This window comes from Euphorbia lathyris, chromosome 2 (genome assembly GCF_963576675.1).
Source record: "Euphorbia lathyris chromosome 2, ddEupLath1.1, whole genome shotgun sequence".
In the NCBI taxonomy this organism is placed as follows: domain Eukaryota; kingdom Viridiplantae; phylum Streptophyta; class Magnoliopsida; order Malpighiales; family Euphorbiaceae; genus Euphorbia; species Euphorbia lathyris.
The window spans coordinates 72,594,264-72,601,523 of record NC_088911.1 but is presented as its reverse complement, the minus strand read 5'-3'; the positions used below and the strand labels follow the sequence as shown (position 1 = coordinate 72,601,523).

At 38.7% G+C, this 7,260-nt stretch overlaps 1 non-coding gene across 1 annotated transcript; it reads right to left on the bottom strand.

Moving 5' to 3' along the window:
* Positions 1-6,780: 6,780 nt before the first annotated feature.
* Positions 6,781-6,887, bottom strand: LOC136221189 (small nucleolar RNA R71). The gene has a single exon (XR_010684971.1). It is a non-coding gene; the product is annotated as a small nucleolar RNA R71 (small nucleolar RNA).
* Between the last annotated feature and the right edge of the window lie 373 nt (positions 6,888-7,260).

Below are 7,260 nucleotides of genomic sequence, written 5' to 3'. Positions count from 1 at the left end.
TCGTGGTTTTTGGACCTCAATCACCGGGTCCGAGGATTATGATGTCTCCAACCTCCGCCCCTCTCTCATTCGTGATCCAATCCTCCAACTTCTCCACCGCTTCATCTCCGTCTACTTTTCGGGGAAGTCGGAATCCACCAAGGTCAAGAAGGACGAACTTTTGGCACTCTATTGTTGTGTCAACAACCGTGCCTATGACCTCTCCTATCTTGTGGCCATCCAACTCCACCACATTTCCACCCGAAAGCGGGGCAAGATCGGGTTGGGCCATCTAGTCACTCTTTTCGCCACTTCCGCTCTTGGCGAGGCTATCCTTGCTCGCCTCCCAAGCCTTTTTCCTCGGCCCGTGGAGAAAAATGCTTTTAAGTCCCTTAACCGCTCCACTTCGGGCCCGGGAGAGACTTCGAGGGCGGCTCATGCCAACGAGGAAGGGGGTTCGGATTCGGATTTCGATTTGGGTCTCAACTTTAGCCCTCCACCTAACCATGACTTCAATGCCATCTATGCTCGGTTGGATATCTTGGAGGATAACCAACGCCGGGACCGGGTTCATTATGACTCCCAATTCGCCACCCTCAACACCCGCTTCGACTCCATCGAAGCACAACAATGGGAGGACCGGGCCCATATCGACACTCGTTTCGATGCTCTCACTGCTTCCTTCGCCTCCTACTTCAACCTCCATGGCAATCCACCTCCACCGCAGTCATAGTTTCCGTTTCTTTTCTTTTCATGTTTTCTTTATTTTCTTTTTAATGTTGTTTTTATTATTTCCTGTGTTGTTTTTATGTTTGTAATGTAGGATGTTCTTTTTAATTGAAATTGTTAAGTTCCGTTTGTGTTTTGTGCTTTCGTTCTTTTCATTTTATTGTTTAAGAATAACACTACGCAGGGCGTACCCCATGGAACGCCCCGCGTACCCCTCATTTTTATGCTTAAAAAAAAAGTTCAGAAACTCAAACACGCGGGGCGCCCAATTCCTATTCCCCGCGTATTTGAGTCTCTGACTCCAAAAACAATAAAAACACCGCCTTACGCGGGGCGCCCCCCTATTACGCCCCGCGTATTTGAGTCTCTGAATCAAAACGCATTAAAAATGCTACCCTACGCGGGGCGCCCCCCTAGGCACGTCTCGCGTAGGGCCCCTGACCACTAAGGGTCTTCTTCTTTTCATTTTCCTACTTTATTTTTGTTTTTGTTTTACTTTCTTTTTGCGACGCCCTTGGAATAGGCGTCATTTTAAATAATGCGGAGGGACGTACAACCCCGCACTTAACGTTTGTTTTGCACTACCAAAAACAAAAATAAAAATTTAATAACAACAAAATAATTAAACTAATTTATTGACTCTTTTAAATTTTCCTGACACGTTATCCCTCCTTCGGAAATTAATTAAAGTTCCTTTATTTGTCATCAAAAAATAAAAGCGTCGGAACATAAAGGAATGATTCGATTAAGAAATTTTAGTCTTGATCTTAAAGTTAGGGAATTTGTGCAAAACTTAGGATTAGTACTAAACTAAGACATTGAGTCCTAACCCAAATGTCATCTCCATAATAAACTTTAAAAAGGCAATAAAAACGGGATAGTTGAGAATTTAGCGAAAACTTGATAGTACACAATTTAAACCCGAATCTTTGTGAGGTATTTTTGAGCCTAAAAGAGTTCGTACGAGAACTCTAATTCTTTCATAATTTTTCGAGAGCTTTGACTTCACTCGACTCATAGAATTTGCATCCAATACCGGGTTAAGTACACTTAATTGTGGTAAAAAGGCAATAGATGATAAACCGAACCCACTTAGGCTAATTTTTCTTAATTTATTTTTCTCGTTTTCATTAAACATTAGAAAACCCCTTCGAGCCTATTAACCAACTTTTTTTTTAATACCCTCTCAACATTTAACCCTTTTCCTCTTGTTCAATTACAGACATAATCAAGTTGCACCTGAATTACCCGAAATAAGTCACGGCCTTAGCAAATGAGCACCATAAGTTTTCAAAATATTGTTTTTGTGCCTCTATCAAAACAAAGGATACGATAAAAATAAAAAGCCATTCTCAAGCTCCACCTGAGCAATTTTGAAGTATATCTTGTAAAAATTCACCAAGGCCGAAATAAGCAATGATACGGTGCAATCATAAGTCGGTATTTTTGAACTCGAGTTTCTTTAAACTAACCACTAAAGAAGCCACCCACATTACAACCCCCCTCCGGGTTCATTTTTAATGTTGCTTAACCATATTTTAGGAGGAAAAACCCGGATGAAAATGCAAATTCAACATGATCTCGAGTAAGTGCAAAGGAGAGTGCTAAAACATCGACCCACCTAAAATTGAGCGTAAGAGCGAAATCCCTTGGTGAGGTACTATCGGGTTCTCAAAAGATAATTAGCCCCCGTTAATATTGCCTATTAAATCTTGATCATGGAGGTTTCAAACAGGTTCCATACTCAATTGTTTGCGTAGATACTTACCGAAACCTTTGCACAAAACCATAACTTTGAAATCACGCACTTGGCAAAACCAACATTCGGTTTGTTTCTTAATTTTCTCAATCCCTTGTCTTTCGATTTCTTTTACTTGAGGACAAGTAAAACTTTAAAGTCCGAGGAGGTTTGATAGGGGTATTTTACATCTATCTTTTAGCGTGATTTACGGGTTGATTTCGGGTAAAATAAATAAGTTTAATTACAAAAATAAAGCGTTTTGATAAAATAAAGAAATAAAAATAGATTTTGAACTTTCAGTTAATTTTCTGTATTTTCGATTAGTTTAGGAAATAAAAACGTCAAGCTAACTCGGCTCGCAAGATTTGTATTTCAGGTACGAGAAAGGAGCAAAAAAATCCACTCCATACGCGGGGCGTAAAACATGGTGTCAGGAATAATTGCCTTATCCACAGACACCACGTAGAACTGACTCAGCATACGTGAGGTGTATGACACCTTACGCGAGGCGTATGACATATGTCGGAAATGATTGGCCTAATCCTGAAAGTCAGACTGCATTGTCTCCCGGAGTCAACTCTCCATACGCGGGGAGTATCATCCTTTACGCGGGGCGTACTTCAGCTACGCAGGGCGTGTTTGAGACAATTAGACATATAATTGGTCCATATGCAGGAGATTTCTGACGGAATGGGCATATACGCGGGGCGTGTATCACCATACGCGGGGCGTATTATGGGATTTCTGCACTCAATGATGTTGTTCCATACTTGCACCTTGTGAAGTTACATTTGTGTCCCTAGCTTGATCTATAAATAAGAGTGACTAGCACTCAATTAAAAAACACACCATCTAGCTTCTACATCACCTTCTACCCTCTACCATATACACCTTGTACATAGCTACATTTTGCTTCTCTTAGATAGTTGTTGTGTAGTTTTGTAGTATAGATTCAGTTTATGTAATAAAACTCTCCCACCTCGAGAGCTTGTTCGGTTATTCCGGCATTCCATCAACGTTTCGCTCCATCATTCGTCACCGTGCTCGAGAGTTCCACCTCTAAGTCCTAAGAGACGGCCTTGAGTCCGATTGGCTAGTTCCGAGGGCCGATTCTTCCCTCTTTACTTGCTAATTAGCTTTGATCTCATCCTATGTACTAGGCTTGGTTGTATTCTATATTCTTACTCTCCATATTTATAATATATGATTTGCAATTTCCGTTTCTGTATACGTGTTGATGTTTATTGCTTGTTTTGATACTCATAATTGACTATTGTGTAGGGGAACGCGATTTCCGACGCCATTCGGGCTATCTTTAGGGATTCATATAGGTGTTGCCTTACCGGAAGTGACAAACCGGAAACCGTAGGAATTGACAAGCCACGGAACTTACGGGCCCTAGTTTCTGGTCCCCAGCATTAGACACGCCTTGACTAGGAACCACGTAGTCTAAGTACTTCACGGGTCGGTCGAACTACACATAGTCGTCTTTGCAAGAGTAAATCGTTAATCGAATATATTCGGAGTCATTGCCTCTTATATTTATAACTTATCGTCACCCATATCATTCCGTGGAGTTTTCCGTTACATAAATTTGTCTCACCAATAGGTTAGGAGTAGTTTGTAGTTGCGTCCCACACCAACTCAAAGTATTCACCGCTTAAAATACGTATAAAACCGAGTCATCTAATACTTGCAGTTATAAATCCCGTGGATTCGATACCCGGTCTTAACCGGATTATTACTTGATACGACGGGGTACACTTGCCTCTAAGTAGTCGTAGCGTCTAGTAGAGTTAAGAACATTTAAAAGATCACATCCATAGATATAGAGTCTGCACCCATTATATATATTTCGTCGTAGAAACTCTACCACCACTAGACTTTACGCCATCAAAATACAAGACGAATGATATATCGTATATTATACTAAGTTAGTTTGATATTTTGCGTATAAATTTGCCATGCGAAGTTAGTCTTTTCGGCTTAACTAATTTAAGAGATAATACCAAGATATATGTTTTATTTTCATAAAGAGATTAGTTTAAGAATAAATTCAGTGAAGTTTTGCTCGGGACTAGCAAAAGTTTAACTGTGGAGATTTGTTAAGCCCAAAATATACCTAAAATATCATTAATATTTACATCAGTTTTGCTATGAATTCGTGCTGTTTATACTTGTTTAGAATACTTTTACTCTCGAATATGTTTCTTTCTTGTAAGGTACCTAAATATTTGGTAAAATCCAAATAGGAAGGAAAGGGCTTAAAAACAGAAGAAAAACCTTACAAAAGGAGTCAAAAACGACAAAGATCAATTACACCAAAACGAGGACAAAGACGAAGTCAGAAACAGAGAAAAATGCAAATTCTCGATTGAGAATCCAAAATTCTCGGTAGAGAATTTGGGGCCGCGACCGAGAATCTCAAATTCTCGATCGCAACACGCGTCGCCAGTCACCTTCCCCCTTTCGTCCAAAGGCTGAAAAATCAATTCCTCATTCTCGGCAGAGAATTTCCATTCTCGGTAAGAGCAGAAATTCTGCCAAATACAATGAACACATGTTAAAATCCAAGAAACACGTTCGTTCGGGTGGATAAAGACGTCCTTTCACAACGGATACGATTCTCCACAACGGACACGACACTTCAATCACGACTCTTCAACATCTATAAATAAAGAGTTGATTGAGAGTTGAAAAATGAATGATGAGAGACTTAGAAGAAAGAGATTAGTGCAGAGTTTATGCAGAAACTCTGACTCAGAAATGAGTCAGAGATTAGATTTCATTTCTGTTCAAAACAATATGATGTACACACATTGTTTATTCAATAATAACAAGTTCAGTAGCGTTTAGACATTGTTCCAATTTAGTTTTCATTTTGGTAGTAGACCGACCCAGTCTCTATTACGAAGATTCACCGAGAAGATTGAGTAGAGGATCCGCCCCGAAGTTTGACAAACTCTAACGAAACCCAAGGAAAGGATTGACAACCCGTTCACTTGCAAGCCATCGAATGTTTCCATGCTCCATGTTCTCTGTAAACTTGTATCAATTTATATTTCATCTAATAAAGTCCGTTCTATTCGATAGATTTTTATGCAGCACTTATGGTAACCAATCCACTAAAGTGACTGCTGGTGTTTTCATTAAAACGTATTTAATTCAAAATCTTTACAAGGAAACTTTGTTGAACACTTAGGCAAATTATTATCTCGAAAGAGTTTTAATTTGATTAAGGGCAATTATCCCGGATAGGGTTTTGTCATGCTCAAATCCAATTAATTAGAGGTTCCGTCATTTATTTCATCTTTATAATTCATACAAAGTTTAAAGTTGTTTTCTTTGCTTGATGCAAACAAATACATCTGTTTACTTTTCTAAAAAGTACTAAACGTTCCTATCTTGCAAATTCATTCTTAAATCAGAGTATTTCTAACGTTTTCATACTCTAATCTAATTCTCATTCTAGCAGTTTCAAAACCAAAACCGATTAAACGATTTTCCATATTATAAACCTAAAAGTAAATTTAACCGATTATAAATAAGTTTTGTTCGAAAAACGTTCCCTATGGGATCGATATCTTTTATTACTACAAGCGTATACCGTGCACTTGCGGAAATCGCTCAACAAGTTTTTGGCGCCGTTGCCTGGGAACGCCAAAATTTTTGACAAAATTTTAAATTTTTCGTGTTTTATTACGAATCTAGGTTTATTCATACTTATTCAAACTTTTATATTTTATTTATTTTCAATTACTAACATATTTATTTTTCAAATTCTGTTTTGTAGGTAGTTTTGGTTCGTGCGAAATTTCAAGTTCATGCGCAGTTCTCGAAGTTCAGGCACGTCACCAGATCCTATTGACCCATAAATTGAAAGAACTCTTAAAAAGAACAAGAAAGAAAAGAAAAAGAAAAACAAAACCCCAATAAAAACTAGAATTACCGAGCCAGAAGTTATGGCCACACTTATGGATTACGCTAGGCCAAGAGTGGCCGGTGTAACAAACAGTATAGTTAGGCCCCAAATTAATGCAAACCAATTTGAAATTAAGCCTGCGTTGCTTAATATGTTGCAAAATAACGTAACATTTTACGGGTTACCTAACGAAAATCCTAATACCCATTTGACAAATTTCTTAGAAATTTGTGACACTTTTAAAATTACTGATGTAACTGCAGAAGCAATCAAACTTCGCCTTTTTCTATTTACTTTGAAGGATCGAGCCAAAGAATGGTTAACTTCTATGCCAGCCGCATCGTTTGCCACTTGGGAATAATTAGCCCAAGCGTTTTTATCAAAAAATTTTCCTTTAGCAAAAACCGCAAGAGTCATTAAAGAGTTAACATCTTTTTCTCAAAATGATAATGAAACTCTTTATGAGGCTTGGAAACGTTTTAAAGAACTTCAACGTTTATGCCCACACCACCAATTGCCCGCTGAACTTTTAATGCAAACATTTTATAATGGACTAAATCCTACAACTAGAGGTTAATTGGACGCTATGTCTGGAGGGTTATTTATGAAGAAAACATCTGCCCAAGCAAGGGGAACTTTTGGAGGAAATGGCAATCAACAGCAGTATGTGGCCCGCGGAACGTGGACACGTACCATTAGCGAAACCATCATCCTCAACAACATCATCAGTTAAAGGTATAGTGAATCTTGATCCAGTAGCGATGTTGCAAGCCCAATTTTTTGCCTTATCGCACAAAATTGATAGGTTTATGGCACCGTGTGATCCTAATGGTAACTCAATCCAAACGGATGTGGATTACGCAGGTATGAGTGAAATTGAACAGGTAAA